Source organism: Vulpes lagopus, chromosome 16, assembly GCF_018345385.1.
Source record: "Vulpes lagopus strain Blue_001 chromosome 16, ASM1834538v1, whole genome shotgun sequence".
In the NCBI taxonomy this organism is placed as follows: Eukaryota; Metazoa; Chordata; class Mammalia; order Carnivora; family Canidae; genus Vulpes; species Vulpes lagopus.
In genome coordinates, this window is record NC_054839.1 from 40,533,282 (window position 1) to 40,550,054 (window position 16,773).

At 35.6% G+C, this 16,773-nt stretch overlaps 1 pseudogene; it reads left to right on the plus strand.

Annotated features, from left to right (window-relative positions):
* LOC121476898 overlaps positions 1-12,565 on the plus strand; it is a 64,751-nt pseudogene extending 52,186 nt beyond the window's left edge.
* The last annotated feature ends 4,208 nt before the right edge of the window (positions 12,566-16,773 follow it).

Genomic DNA, 16,773 nt, shown 5'->3' on the forward strand with positions numbered 1-16,773 from the left:
TCATTTACAGCAAGGGGGGAGTTTATACATGATTTACTTTGCTGATATATTCACTTAACACTGGTGGGTGGACATGAGTGGGAAAATTGCCCAATTTTAGTTTTCTGTTAAAAACTGAGTCTGTTGGATATGCTCATTTACAACAGCTATATTCAATCCTCGGAAATGGTTAAGAGTGAACAGAAGGGTGAGGAGACTTTCAGTGGAGAGCAACTAAACCTTCCAAACAGTGAGGAAAAGTAGAGAAATTTGCACCCGTATCACTCCATATTTTTCTGATCTTTTTTTCAAGCTGAAACATTGAGAGAATTTTATTTTGACCCTAGATCTCTTCTTCCTCGTGTCTTTATTCTCCTCATTACTTCCATTTTATTTTAAAGCTATTGATTGAACACTGTGGAAGAAACCCGGCCAATAGCTTTATTCTAAAATTAAAGTGTTTGCTTTCTTGCTTTGCTTCATTACATGCTATTTGTATAATCAAAGAATAGACAAAAGTGTCCTGGAACCCTAACACTAATGGAGACACTCTATAGGGATTTGAGGTAATCATCAGATTCATTATATCTAAATTGTGCATCCAAATCATGGAATAGAGAAGGGATAGTAGATGCAGAGAAAAATAATATCTACTTAATATTCTCAGAATATATTTTATGGAAGAGTTAAAAACCATCCAGAGCCAGCAGCTGCATGCAGAATATAGCAGACTGTTCAAATGGAGAAAGATGGATTTGTACATCTGTATCTACTCTGGCCACAGTCTGACTCTAGTGCTTATGACTGATATTCCTTAGCCTCTAGGGCAACATTCAAATGCATGGGCAGAAACAAAACAGAAATGGTGGAGCTTGAAAAGAGGGCATTTATGAGAGCATTGCAAACAGCTCATTTAAAGGGTTTTCAAAATATGGTTGTAATATTGCTCAGTCACTTCATTCTGAAGACTCTTAAAAGTCACTCGCCTCAAAAACTGTAAGCTCATAAACACTGTTCTATTTCTTTCTTTTTCAGTTCTACATTGTTAGTTTCAACAGCAAAAAATCACAGTGAATAGGATTGGTCTCTGTATTCAGCAAAGACCTCAAATTCTACTTCGGTGTCCAGGAGCCAGAATCACTAAATACGAACACGTCTGTCTTTAAAGAAAGTAGATGTTAACATGTCTAAAAAGATGTTAAAATGTTGTGTTGATGCTATGGAGATCACTGTGTTTGTCACTAGGCCTGCCAGTAAATTCCCCTAATTGCAAACTCCCTCAGATTCTATGTACTGCTTTGTACTTTTCTTTTCTTCAGCTCTGTGGTGGACTAACACAAAAGAAGGTGGAAGTTTCAATTTTTTTTTTTTTTTTAGCTGCCAGAGTGTTTAATATGTGTTATGTGCTTTTACCAGCTATTCAGCCAGAAGTTGCTATTTGATACATCATCACTAATAATTTCCAAAAGAATAAGGACAGCTCTCAGTTTTCATACTTTATGATATTGCTTAGGTTTTGTGGCTGTTTGTAATGTTACATATGGAATTTAAAAAAAATTAACTATATTATTGGATAGGTAGTCATTAATGGGGCTCCAATATATCAATAAAATAAAATAAAAAGGTACTTATTTACCTTCCTCAAGAAAAACACAACTGCCGATATTATATTTTTATGGGTGATGTTCTAAATAAAGATTTTGTGAATTAATAGGCATGTAAAAATAAATAAATAAGTGGACGGCTAAGTGAAATCAACTGCTTTTACGTAAAAAGCACTATTATATAAAACATGTTCTGAACTTTGACCTTAAGATATTCATATGGTGGCTGCTAATATATCTGTAGTTCTTATAAAAATACATCCGTTCTGGCAAATTTTGAAAGGTGCTACAAAGTTATAACTTCGAACTATGTAGTATCAACTGTTATTGTAATGGATAGACTTTAAGGGTACCATACCAGCCATGTTTCCCATTTTCTAATATTCATACCTATGTGTAATCTTCTTTCTTTGGGTATGAGAAGGAACTGTGATTTGATTCTAACCACTAGCATGTGGAAAAGGTGATGGCATGTTATATCATCATGAAAGAATCCATCTTGATAGCTGACTTGCTCTAGAAACTCTCCTTGCTGGCTTGATGAGGAAAGTGGCTATATTAGGAGAGATCACATAGGCAAAATCTGTGGACAGCCTCTAGGAACTCTAGGTAGCTTCACAGAGTTGAGGACACTCTCCAACTAATAGCCATCAAGAAGTCAAGCCCTCAGCTATATAGCCTCAAGAAAATAAATTCTACTAACAATCTGAAGGAAAGATGGAACAATCTGGAAGTAATGTCTTCCCCAATCACACCACAAATGAGAAGATAGCCTGTTAAACATTTGGATTACAGCTTGTGAGGCCCTAATCAGAAGGTTCAACTAAGCCGTGACTGAATTTCTGACCATACAAACTATAACAAAATCAATGTGTGTTATTTTAAGCCTCTAATATTGTGGTAAATTTGTTAATACATTAGCAGATAACTATACACCTGTAAGTTCATATTTAAAGAGTTGGCAGTGTAAAAACAATAGTGAGCCCAGACAAAGTGCAAAATGATGATGAATGTGGATTAACATGAGAGCAAAAAAGTTAACAGGAGACTTTAGTTTGTAGTAAGCAACATAACAAAACATATGTTGTATTGTCACAAAATATACCTACTAAATACAAATTAGTATAATGCGGCCATTCTTGCATAAAATGTTAACATATGAGGGTAATGAAATTAGAAACAAGAGCAAATATCTCATGTGGCTTTCATCATAATTTTCCTTAAAGTTAAAAATGAGAGCTATTGCTAAAATACGTGACTAATATGTCCTAAATTATGACCATACTCTATTGACTTTAAAAAAATTATCATTTTTAATACATGTGCTATTTATGATTTATTTGTTGTTTTAGTGGTACACAATAAATTGTGTCAATATTTTGGTATTTCCTTCATCTACCCACAGGGAGAGAAGTTATGATGTGGCTGAAGGACACTGATGATTTATTGGTGGATGGGAGAGACCATAGGGAAAATAATGGAGGGACTATAAATAGAAACAGACTAGGCAAGAATTATCTTGGTGTTGGTGTCTAAGGTGCTTGGACCCCTTACACTGGCACAGCTCTACCGTTCATAAGCCCATCAGGTTGAGAGTTGGATCCACAGCCTGGAGAAGGGCGCTTTTCTCTTATTTCTCTTTCCGTGTGTGTGTGTGTGTGTGTGTGTGTGTGTGTTTGTGTGTGTGACGTTTTTCTCTACTTAAATGTCAGAGCTCAAGACACAAGAGTTTAATGGTACAGACATGGGAAAAATGGCCCCAGGTGCTCACTTAGCCTGCTTTTGGTTTAGGCCTTAGTTTAGTGGCTCAAAGTTAGAAAACATAACTTAAACCAGTTCAAGGGCCCCAAATATGTTTGTTTTGAAATTATCTTTTTATTTCAGAATACTGTTTTAGTTACAGAAAAGTGTGAATATACGACAGAGTTCCCATATATCCACACTTCTTACATTAGTATACTGTCATAATTAATGAACTGGTATTATTAACTAGAGCTTATACTTTTTTTCACATTTCTTTAGTTTCTGCCTAATATCTTTTTTTTTTTTTCCTACTCTAAAATCCCGTAAGGGATACCACATTGCAATTAGTCATCATGTCTTCTTAGGCACCTTTTGGCCCTAGAACCTCTCAGACTTCCTTTGTTCCCTTCCCTTGTTTTTGATACCTTGACAATTTTGAAGAGAACTGCTCATGTATTTGTGGGATGTCCCTCAACTGGGGTTTGTCTAATTTGTTTCTTATAATTGGACTGGGGTTATGGGTTTTTGGTTGGAAGACTGCAGAGAGAATTTCTGTTCTGATCACATCATACCAAGGGTACGTGAATCAATATGACTTATTGATGTTAATCATGATCACTTGGCTCAGGTGGTATTTGACAGATTTTTCCACTATGAAGTTATTACCTTTTTTTTTCTCTTTCCAAAGCATATTATCTGGAAACAAGCCACTATACATCCCATACTTAAGAAGTGGGGAGTTCTCCATAGAGTTTTAACACTGGTAGGTATCAGGGTAAAATCCTTATCTGGGATACAGTGATATGAGATAATGTAGACACATCTCCATAGACATATAATATGTATGTTCATTCATCATTCTAATTTATCTTTATATGTTATCTATGTATGTATCTAAAAATTATTATTTTCTAAGTTGTGTGCATGTTAATAGTTAGGTTGAACTCCAGAGACCCAGAGATATAGAAAGGTTTTACTAGGCTGCAAGTTTTTAAACCACACTGTGAAATTTTGATAAGTCAGTAATATTGCAGAAGCAGTGAGATAAACTGAAAAGAAAGAACATCATGAAAAGGAAAAGGAAGAACATTCATGAAGGATATCAGGAGCAAGAAAGAGTCTCTGGACTGGAAACCTCTATAATTAAAGAGGTACAAGGACACTTATCTTAGGAGTCCTATATTGTTAATAACAGCAACTAAACAAACAAACTTGTGGGTTATTTCAAATCAACCAGGCATCAAAAATATTTTTTAAATAAAGACGTGTACTGAATTTTTTACAACCAAACATACATGGTACTTGAAATACACACACACACACACACACACACACACACAAACACACACACACATTTATACGCTAGAGATTTTTATATAAATAATTCACACCATTATAAAAGAGATAAGATTGCAACATTCATATCATTTTACAATCCTTTCCATTGTAGAATAGGTGCACTGGCTCATGTATCTGAATAGTGTAGAAATAAGAAAGGCTTGAGACCTAATCTGCTGAGGGACTTATCTGATTCTTTAACATTTCTTTATTTTTGTTCTTTTCCTTCATCCTTAGGCTGATTTCCTCACGGTTAAAAGTAATTAGAAATAACAGCTTCTTCATTTTCCCATAGGTAGGGAAAAAAGAAAAACTTCTTATCTAGCTATTCAAAGGATATTCCTGTAATTCTTTCACAGTTGAGCTGATAATTTTGGCTAAGGGAATGGAATCCGTTGGCTGGTTTAACAGACCTTTTACCAAACTGCTCTTGCTCTCAACATCCACCTCCTCAACTCCATCTGCTGGTGAGTTTCTTCATGAAACACAGGGCTCAATTCTACATATCCTAAACAAAAACATGGAGAGTGGTAGGAGGAAGGAAACGTAGTGGTCAAATAGTGAACTTTATATGTCCTAACATCTAATATCTTGTTAGCTATGAAATAATTACTTTATATGTTTTCCTTATTATGCAGAGAATATGAATATGACCTATGTAGTTAACTCTAATTTATTGATCAATAGATCACATGTTTTCAAAATCAGATCTTGTCAAATACTGGATTATTATTTTAGAATCATTATTTTAGAAATTTTTAAAACAGTGTCAGAACACTGGAAACATAAGAATGATTCTGATATTACCAATAATGCACATATTCTTTGAATTAAGCAAATACGTGGTTGCATGAGTAGATTGTGAAATCAAGTGTGTAACTTTTTTCTCTTGGAAAGATTTTAAGCTTTGGATGCAAAAACCACATTTTGGTGTCTAGTTTCCTCCTACTCCAACTTGTAATATATTTCCTAGTGTATTTCCTAGGGAATAATGTGAATAATAATTAAGTTAATACTGCCTGTCTTTAGATTAGACAAATATAGATATGAACAATTTCACTTTGGGATGAATGATAGTTCAGACAATTATATGTTTATTTAATTTGTTTATCATTTGCAAATGTCCATTGATGTACTACACATCTGACATCATTATTATTATATTATTTAGCATTAATATGACATGTTGAATTTTCAAGATGCTATAATCATTAATTACCCATACTGCATAACACTCCTGTGAGGTAATATAGAAAATAAGTGGTGATACAGAAAATTAAGTTACAGATAATTTAGGTTGCTGACTTGATGGAATTACCACTTATAAGTGAAGATATTGTAAATTAGTGGTTAGTAACCTGTGGAATTATTGAGCTTCTTGCATTGATATATGCAAATACAGATAATTCAAAAAGTTTGTTGGAGCTGTGCCTTTTCTGCCATGTTATTTAATATTATGACATTTGTATACTCTCAGTTCTGAACAGCTTGCATAGAAATTTGCTTAGACTTTTCCATTCTTCTTGAATCATAGATTAAAAGCTCTGACAAAAACCATATACTCTTATCTATTTTAAAGATTGCTTAGAAAATCTCTGACAACTTCCTTTTTATCAATATTGTCCGGTATCTCTATTCCATTTTTAATAAAGTCATGCCCTCTAAAAAATCATGTGCTAATGGTCTTTGAAATACATGTTATAGTTATTTTGCAGAATATTCCCCTTAAGCCTAAAAGGCTTCCTTGACCCTTACCTGTCAGGGGAAAGAAAGAAAGCAAAGTGGAGTTTCAAAGTTGATTCAAGGACTATCATGAAAGTGAGGGGGATTTTCCATATTTGTTTTGATAATTATGTTAACATGAATTTCCCTTTTTCTCCATTTCTTACAGCAAATGAGGAGCTTTCCAAGACATAGACTTCCTCATTTGCCATCTTAGTGGTGATAGGAAGCCTAAAAATACTCACATAATTTCTTAAGCTTTTCTTCTCCTAAGCTCAGACATTCTCCCTAGGAATGCAAGAGATTTCATTAAACTATCTTATATGAATAAATGTAGATTAGTATTTTCAAATGCATCTTTTTAAAAAACAAATTCAGAATGTGACATTATAATAGGAAAGGAAAATTTACCCTCCTGTGAATACAAGGTAATATCAAGATGTTTTTCTGTAACAACAAAAGTTATTGAATCTAGGTTTGTATTCTATGGACTCGTTCTTCCCACTGATCTTTTTGACTAGCTACTGCCTTCATTGCCTCAGGTGTTCAGAGAACTAACTAAAGCATGGCTTCCTATAACCAGCCTTCAGATTTGATAATTTGCTGGGAAGTCTTAGAGAACTCAGGGTAGCAGTTTATTTATCATTACTAATTTGTTATAAAGGATACAACTCAGGAATAGCCAAATAGAAGATATTCAGAGGGAAAGTTTTGGGGGAAAGGAATGTGATGCTTCCAGGCCCTCTCCAGCCATACCACTCTCCTAGTACCTCCATGGATACACTAACCCAGCAACTCTGCATCCCATCATTTAGGGTTTTTTTTTTTTTTTTTTTTTTTTTTTTTTTTTTTTTTTAGCTATCATCTTATAGGCATGTCTGATGAAATCATTGGCCTTTGGTGTTAATTAATGCAATTTCCAGTCTTTCTCCCTTCCTTGATGGTTGGGGAATAGAGCTGAAAATCCCAAGCATCTAATCAATATATGACATTTCTGGCAATCAGCCCCCATCCTAACACTATCTAGGAGTGGCCAAGAGTTGCTTCCATAGAACAAAAGACACAATCCTATCACTCTTACCGCCCAGGGAATTCCAGGAGTTTTAGGAGCTCTGTGGCAGAAACTGGGGACAAAGACCAAATAGTGTATGATATCACAACTGTATGCAGAAGGCTTTTTAAGACTGTCCAATTGATGCAGTTATAGCTACACTAAGAATAATTTTGGAATAAATGAGACTCATATTTTTTACCATTAAATCCAGGTACAGATGAATTGTTACCCTAATAATTGTCCAAATTGGGAAAAACAATGAAGGAATCCACAGATTAGTTAATAATCTTTGCAAAATAAAAAATAGTATGAATATATTTAGATTTCCATAGCTCTTTAAAAATTATATACTAGTAATATACCTTGATAAACTATAAAAATAACTTCCCTTATCATTCTCTGATATCACTCTCAGGGGCTTTTTTATTTGTCTCTATTCATATAATCACCTAAATTATTTTATTTGGAAGAATATGGACCAATTCAGAATAAGAGGAACTAATAGGTATTTTTTTTTTAATTTTTATTTATTTATGATAGTCACAGAGAGAGAGAGAGAGAGGCAGAGACACAGGCAGAGGGAGAAGCAGGCTCCATGCACCGGGAGCGTGACGTGGGATTCGATTCCGCGTCTCCAGGATCGCGCCCTGGGCCAAAGGCAGGCACCAAACCGCTGCGCCACCCAGGGATCCCGAACTAATAGTTTTAATCTAATTAAGAAATTCTGGATTCTGAGACTGTTCATTGTATAGTTATCAATCAACCCCAACTCTTTCACAAAATGCTATACATTGAAAGGTATTATTTCTAACTATTCTACACTTGCATTTTAAAAATGTCTAAACTTGCTGTTCTAGAAAAATTGCTGTAATTTGGCATATATAAGAAGAATCTTAATGCATGAATGTTTTCTTGATCTGTTAGGTATGTAAATGCTACCTAGCAAAGGTACTAAGGGCCTTCTTCCTAATATAGAAAGAACGGTGAAGCAGATTACTTGACTATTTAGATTAATGATAATGGGCCTTGAGCCCTGAAAATATTAGTGTGCTTACATTGTCTCTACGTGATCACCAAATAATTTGGTTTTAGCCTAGGTAATAGTACTATTTCACATACTCTCTTTAGGGATCAACAAGTTACAGGATCATATTTGGCTACTTGGCTTTACTGCAATTATCACCCGTTGATTCATTGTTCATTACAGTTTTAGCATATTCTGCCAAAATCTAATTTTGTGTGTGTTATTTTTCCTGTTTCATGAAGGTCTCCAGCAAAAAGGATGCTTTAAAGATAACTTTATCACCCAAAAAGGAATAAATCATCTTTGAGTTACCAAGGGTAACTTCGCTCTAGGGTGGAAAGTGATATACAGGATCATTTAAAGTGCTGAGAGAAGATCTTAGGATGATGGGTAGGTACTTCCATTACATAAGACTTTGTGTTATGTGAAGGTCTAAAATGAAAGGTTTCCAGATCTAGGAAGAGGCTGAAGAATGTGAGGGTGTGTGGAGTTAACTGAAGTTTTGGATGAATGGTGTCACCTGAACAAATCATTATGCAGAATTTAAGGGCTGGCTAATAGCCTCAACTGAGGGAGTTTGGGGGAAATGAGAATGCTCTGCAAATAGACCCTGTAAAAGTACTCATTTCAGTAGCCATATCAGATGTTATAGATTTCTATTGTTCTCTGGACTCAATGACCAGCCACTTTTACTATCTTCACTGTTCCCCATTGTGGTCACTGTGGGATACAATTCACCTTGAATTATTTGTTCATATGTGAGTTAGGAAGTTTGATTATCTAATTCTTTTTTTCAGATAATTTAGCTTTACCATCTGTCCTCTCTCTACTCCCTCATGGTATTTACTGTAAGAGATTATTAACTGTAACTCTCCTGCTTGCAATAAATTGGCAACTTATAAGGTAAGCAAAGGATTTTGGGGACAGACTCAGGCATGTTAATGGTATCTAGCACTGAGGAAAAGAAAAATGCTTACTATATATCAGAAATATAATTAGAAAGAAGAGAGTATCCTAGCCTGTGTGAAATTCATATTGTGGTGGGCAAAGTTGTTCTAGTTAGGACCTCATGGTTAAAAAGAAGAGAGTCACTCAAGTTACTTCCAGTAGGGGATGCCTGGATGGCTCAGTGGTTTGGCGCCTGCCTTCAGCCCAGTGCATGATCCTGGAGTCCTGGGATCAAGTCCCACATCAGGCTCCCTGCATGGAGCCTGCTTCTCCCTCTGCCTCTCTCTCTAAAGAAATAAGTAAATAAATAAGTAAATAAGGAAATAAATAATAAAGAAGTTATTTTAAGAATAACTGTTTATCCAAGAAAAATGCATAATTAGGCCATAAGGAGATAGAAATTATAATATAGCAGACCGATGTGAAAATTTAGGAACATACAGGGGTTTTTTTGGCAGGGTTGGCGGGCGGGATCTCAGGCAGTACAATAAGAACATCAGCTGTAGATCAGACAGGATTATTAATGATTATGTGGTCTGCTATGTAATGACTCATGGCCCTCCAGATTTCTATTTCTCTCTTTTACTACAAGTTTACTTTGTCTTGCTCTCCATTGTGCACAGATATTTGATTTGCCATATAGCTCCTGTTTACTCCTAACTATTCTTTCCTCATCACTCCAGCATGAATCATGCTCTTCCTTACCTAACAAAGTATTTCAGGGTTTCCTTGAGCAGGTCTTTCTAGATTTATCTTCTGCTAAAAGCTACTTTATTGCTCCTATGTCTTCCAGTTCGAATTCCTGAAAGGTAAAATATGATCACGTAGTTGATCTTTGTTTTCTATTCAGTCTATTGACTGGAAAACCATGAATTTGGAACTCATCCATTGTTTGATTTTCTGTGGCTCAGAGAGCGGGAAGTCAAGTGATTAAAAATATGGTTGCTTAGACTTTTCTTTAGAAGTTAATAGTAAAACAAAAGCTCAAAATGATTGATTTGTTTCACATAAAGAAATAATTTTAGGAGCATCTGGGTGGCTTAGTTGGTTGGGTGTCTGCCTTCGGCTCAGATCATGATCTCAAGGTCCTGGGATTAAGCCCAGCATCAGGCTCCCTTCTCAGCAAGGAGTCTGCTTCTCCGTCTCCCTCTGCCTTCCCCCTCCCTCCCCCAACTTGTACTTTCTCTCACATGCTGTCTTTCAAATAAATAAAATATTTTTTTTTAAAAAAGGGAAATAATTTCAGAACAATGTAAAGAGTGCCAATGATAAGATCCTGTAAAACAGAAGGGAAACATAAGGCGGTAATAAATGACAAACACTGGGAGGTCAGAGACATTTTCATACAAACAATATACTCAAGTTAGAATTGAGTAGCCATTTTCCAGGTCCTTAAGTAGGCAGGAGACCTTTTCAAAATGAGAGAACAGGGATCCCTGGGTGGCGCAGCGGTTTGGCGCCTGCCTTTGGCCCAGGGCGCGATCCTGGAGACCCGGGATCGAATCCCACGTCGGGCTTCCGGTGCATGGAGCCTGCTTCTCCCTCTGCCTGTGTCTCTGCCTCTCTCTCTCTCTCCCTGTGTGACTATCATAAATAAATAAAAAAAATTAAAAACAAAAAACAAAAAACAAAAAAAAAAAAAAAACAAAATGAGAGAACATATGGCAAGGCACAGAGGAAGAAAACTCTTTTATATACTTGGGAAATCATAAATAGTTTTGTCTGGTGGAGGAGGAAAATGATGGAAATTTGTCAGCAATCATTTGCAGTAATAGTTAAGGTCCAGATAATGGAGATCCTTCTACATCAATGAAATGATTATGGATTTTATCCAGTGAGTGATGTGGAAACAGAAAAGTTTTAAGTGGGTATGTGTTTTACTTGGATATGCATTTTTCAAAGAGCATTCTGGCAATACATGAGACAGGATTGAAGATGGGCGAGATAAGTGATCGATTAGTTATCATTCACAATGGTGCTGTCTAGAGAACAAGGGAGGAATGGAATGGCAGTGATGGTTGTAATGAAGATGTAAAGATAATGCAAAGCTGCTAAAGAACAATCAGTGGCCCCTTTCTCTGTGAAATTATACTCTATGTATATCCTGAAAACTAAAAGGCCTTTAAGGCTCTAATTGCAGCTCAGTACGGTGTGGTTCAGGTTGGCATTTGTCAGTACCACCCCATTTCTACTTTGTCCAAACCAGCTACACCCTTAAATTTCTCCATGAATTTCCAGCAAATTTCCAGTACTTGAGGGGTAACTGTGAATCCTGTGTATTGGAGAGTAATGTCACTGCATTTGAGCAAAGAGGGACTGCAAGGATGTACTCTAGAAGCAGCAGGTGGCATATTGGCATGTTGGGTGAACTTCATTGATAGCCACCTAGTGCTACCAGCCATGGCCTGTCCACCTTGGGCATCACGCTGGCTACAGAGCATGGAAATGAAGAGGTGGGGTAACTTCTGGGGCTGCTGGATGCTTATTTGGAAATGAAGACTTTTTTGGTGGAGAACATGTGACACTGGCTAACTTTACAGTTGTCTGCACCCTGCTGTGGCTCTATCAATAGGTGTTGGGGCATTCCCTCAACCAAGTCTTACCCGATATCAACCACTGGTTCCTCACCTGCATTAACCAGTCCCACGTTCATGTTGTTTGTGGAAAGGTGAAACAGCCCAGTGTGAGGCTAAAATGTTCGCAGATGTACCGCCCCAAAAGGACACCTCACAGAAACAGAGTAGTCCACAGGAGGAAAAGTAGAATCTCAAGCCTAAGCAGAAAGAAGAGAAAAGCATGCTGCCTCTTCTCATGAGGAGATAGATGAAGATGAAGAGGTACTGGCTGCTAAGCTGAAGACCAGGGATTCCTTTGCTTGCCTGTCCATGATGACCTTTGTGTTGAATGACTTTTGGTGCAAATACTCCAATGAGGACACTTTCTCTGTAGTGCTGCCATATTTTGAGAAGTATGGTTGGTCCCTGTTATACTCCACATCCTGCTTTCCTGAAGAGCTCTCCCAGACTGTTCCGAGGTGGGGAACTGGACCTTGGAAGCAAGGAGACCCAGACAGTGGTATGAGAGTACTTTTCCTGGGAGAGAACCTTTTGGCATGTGGGCAAAATCTTCAATCTGGGCAGTATCTTCAAATGAACATTCCTTGCCATCGCCCAGCTGCCTCCATCTGCCCTTTAGAGAGATGGGTATCAGTAAGGAAACTGAACATTGAAAGAAAAAAAAAAAAACAATTAGTGGGTGTCAGTGACAGGTTTTTGATTTTAAAACCAATGATCAAACGTTAACAATGTGAATATTATTGTTAGATGATCATATTTAAATCATTATTATACTTTTATTTTAGTTATGAGGTTTTTATTAAGAATGATGGCTGAAATTTTATGAATGATGTCTAAAAGCACCAGGAACTTTTCACAGAAGAGATGATCGAAGGCTTAGAGATTATTTATAAGACTATTATTTATTCATCTAGAGGTAAGAAGTAGTGGGAGAGGGCATTCCAACATCAAGGACAGCAGAAAAAAAAAAAAAAGAATCCTCTGCTTTTATAATACTGGGATCCACCCCCTCAGTTACTAGGAACTAGAATCACCTTCACAGTCAGGGGGCTATAGAATTTGTCATAAATTCCTGGTAACTTCATGGATATATAAAGGGTAATGTTACATACAAACATTTAATTCATTTGCTCATTCATAAAATGCTTATTGACAAACTGTTCCTTCTGCCTCTGTACATAAATGCTAGTGAGAGCAATAAGAAGTAAAATATCTATTGTTTGTCAGACACTGATAACTACAATGAAGAAAAATAAGACAGAAGTCCCAATCAGAGTACTGGAGTCTCTCAGATGCCCCTTGCCTCCTGCCCATGCCAATGTGAAGGTCCAGGAAGAGGGCAATTACTTCATGTCTGGAAGGACCTGGAATTTTCATTATATCCTCTCCCTCTTGTTGTTTACATCCTTATTGTTAGCCTAGTTTAGTTGCTCTTAAGGTTTATTGTATACGTATTGAATACAAAATTTATTAAAAATGCAATCTCCTTGGCCTCCACAGTTTATATTCTGATGTGATAGAGATATGGCACCATTCAGGAATATGCATTTTTTACAACACCCTAGACTATTCTTATTCAAGAGCTCTGCAGTACACAATTTCACAAATGCCAGTAACATTATTCTCATTTCTAAAACAATAAATTAGAATGAAGTCCAGTGATTGGGCTGAAATGAGCTTGTAGAACAGTATCAGATGCAAACTTTTGAGTTTAGGTCCCTGGTGGAATAAAATGCCCTGAAAGCCAGCCAGACTTCCAGTATTTCATAGAAGTGATGGGGCATGGGAAAACATTCTTTTCAAACATTTGCCATGTTGGAACTTAACCTTAATCTTACTCCTTGGAAGTTATTTCTAGTGGGCATCGATACTTAGGAATCATAATTCTTGTGGTAACCAATGTACATTAGAAAGGATTTCTGTGATTTATTTAATTTAGGCATAGAAGACAAAGGGTCAGAAACAATCCAAAAAATATACAATACCCTTGTTTTATCTTTAAAGATTTATTTATTTGAGAGAGAGAGAATGAGTGAGGGTGAGGGGAGAGAGAGAGGGAGAGAGAGAATCTTAAGCTGACTCAATGCTGAGCACAGAGCCCTTTACAGGGCTCGATCTCATGATCCTGAGATCAAGACCTGAGCCGGTATCATGAGTTGGCCACTTCATAGACTCAGCCACTCAGGAGCCCCACCTTGATTTTATCTTTGAATATAAGTTGAATTGAATTTCAGAAGTTTTTGCTTTATGTGTTTAGAAATTTGCAAATTAAGGCCAAAAGCATAATTATCATAAATTTAACAATGCACAATGTCACCTTAGTTTTGTGGTCTTTTTATGTTTCTTTTAAATATATGAATTTGCTTTCATGTTATGAAGCTACTGTTTACTCTGAAGCAGGACTTAATGCAACTTAATGCAAGTCTTCAACCACATTCCTCCTGTCTTTAAGGTGATTAAGCTATACATATAAACTATTTATATTTTGGATATTAGGAATTTGTTTCTTCCTTATGGTAAGAAACTTGTTAGTGCTTTTATTCTCAGTAGGGAAAGAAATTGTAATTTTTATATTTTAATAATATTTGGATATCCAAAAGCCATATGTGTGTAGTATAACTTAGCAATTTATGAGAATGAAAAGGCATCTGACTAGCTTCAGCAATAATTTCTATTTTGAGCATATTTTCTTATGTCTTCAAGCTTTTATTTCAAACGTGTATTGGGAATGTATGTGGTATTGTTATAGATCAAAGAATTTACTATATCAGAAATGTTTAGAGGCTTTTTTCCCCTCCTAATTAATATCAGAAAGTTCACTAATGCTGTATCTTCTTTGACTTTCTATTTGCAAGATGGAAGCCCTAGTAATAAGTGTAGATTAATTAGAGTAATGGGCTAAGATGGAGTTGCTATAACATCTGGAATGATCTGGACTTCGCTCCAGGGAAGAGCATAAACACCAATAGCCAAGGGTCATATCTATCCAGCATTTATCAAATTTACTGTATTTCAATATCTCCTAGATTGCCAGTGAGTTTTTTTTTTTTTTTTTGCCAGTGAGTTTTTTAAAAAATATTTTATTTGTTTGTTTGATAGGGAAAGAGAGAGAGAGAGATAGCACAAGTAGGCAGAGTGGCAGGCAGAAGAAGGAAGAAGCAGACATCCCCCCCACTGAGGAAAGAGTTTAATGCTGGACTCAAACCCAGGGCCTTGGGATTGTGACCTGAGCCAAAGGCCGATGCTTACCTAATTGAGTCACCCAGATGCCCTGCTGGTGAGTTTATAAAGGAGATCATTCTATGCCAAAATTTTATATATCAAAGGACATTTCATTTTTTAAAAAAAGAAGAAATTTGAGGTAAAGACAATAATTTGAAGTAGTCCTCTGAACTAATTCTTAAATGATTAGAAGTTTACAATAATTTGAAAATGATTTAAACCTTGAGCTTAACTGACTTTATTAATTGATCAAACTCAGCACCCAGTGACATGCATTGTATAGAACCAGGTAACTTGAAGAAAATGGACTACAGAAATTCAAAGACATAAAGACATAAAATGTAGCTAGAAATGAGGTTATTATTAAAGTAGGTACCATAAATACTATATCTTTGCCAGTAGTGGGTTAGAGTTTTGTCATTAATCAGTGAACATGAAAATAGAAATCTAGTTATTTATACAATCTACAGAATTCTTAAGGTAAATACAGAACAGTTGTTTCAAAAATACACAGATATTCTGACTAATAAAAGAAACATAGAAAGTAATACAATAAAGTGAATGTTCTCAAGAGTATAATCTGTACATATAATTCATAAATGCATAATGAAATTTAATATAGAATGCAGCATAAAAAACAAAATGTTGGCATAGGTAATGAATAATATCCCAAGTCCCACTGCCAAATTTAATGGTATTGTTTATTAGAGCATCCTTCAATACAAGGCCTGGCTTGATATTTTACCTGTATTATTCTTTTTACAGATTTTAGTCTTAGAATTTAAACTCTGAGATTTGTGAATGACAACCAAGAGATGTAAGAATGAGTTTGTTTTATAAAGTTTTAAAACAGGAAAAATGAATATATAGTGATTTAAATCAGAACCATGGTTGCCTAGAGGAAGGTCTGGGGGAAGATTGTAAAAGTGCATGAAGAAACTTTTCGAGTGAAAGAAATACAGTGCTTGGGATGATCAGTACATGGATCTATGAATTTGTCAAAACTCATCAAATTGTACATAAAAAATGGATGCATAAAAGTCCAGTAAAATGATTTAAAAACAATTTTATGTAAGTTAATTTAATTTTCACCTTAATTATTTTCTACTGTGACACACTTTTTCCATGTCAAAATGTATTTTATTATACAATAATTATTTATCTTCTTTATGTTTAGAGGCCAGAGGCTGTGTTTATCTTATTTACCATCGTATTCCTAGTGAGTGGCCCATAATTCATATTCAAAAATATTTTTGGAATTTAAATAGATGATAAGATCCTCAGAGCTCTATTTTCATTGATAATCTTGAAATATTTGAGCTGTCAAAAATTTATTTAGAATATAGGATACTATAAATGTCCTATAACCTAACTTCATAGGTTCCTGATTTCCAGAAAAGTGAAACTATTTACTTACTTACTGTGACTACTACAGTGCTGTATGTATATCAATTATGCATGAATGTGTATGTTAGTGTATCTTATTATTAGCTAAATGAATAAGGTAGGCATTATGACACTAATTTTATAAATGTTAAAATTAGCTGGACTATATTAACAATG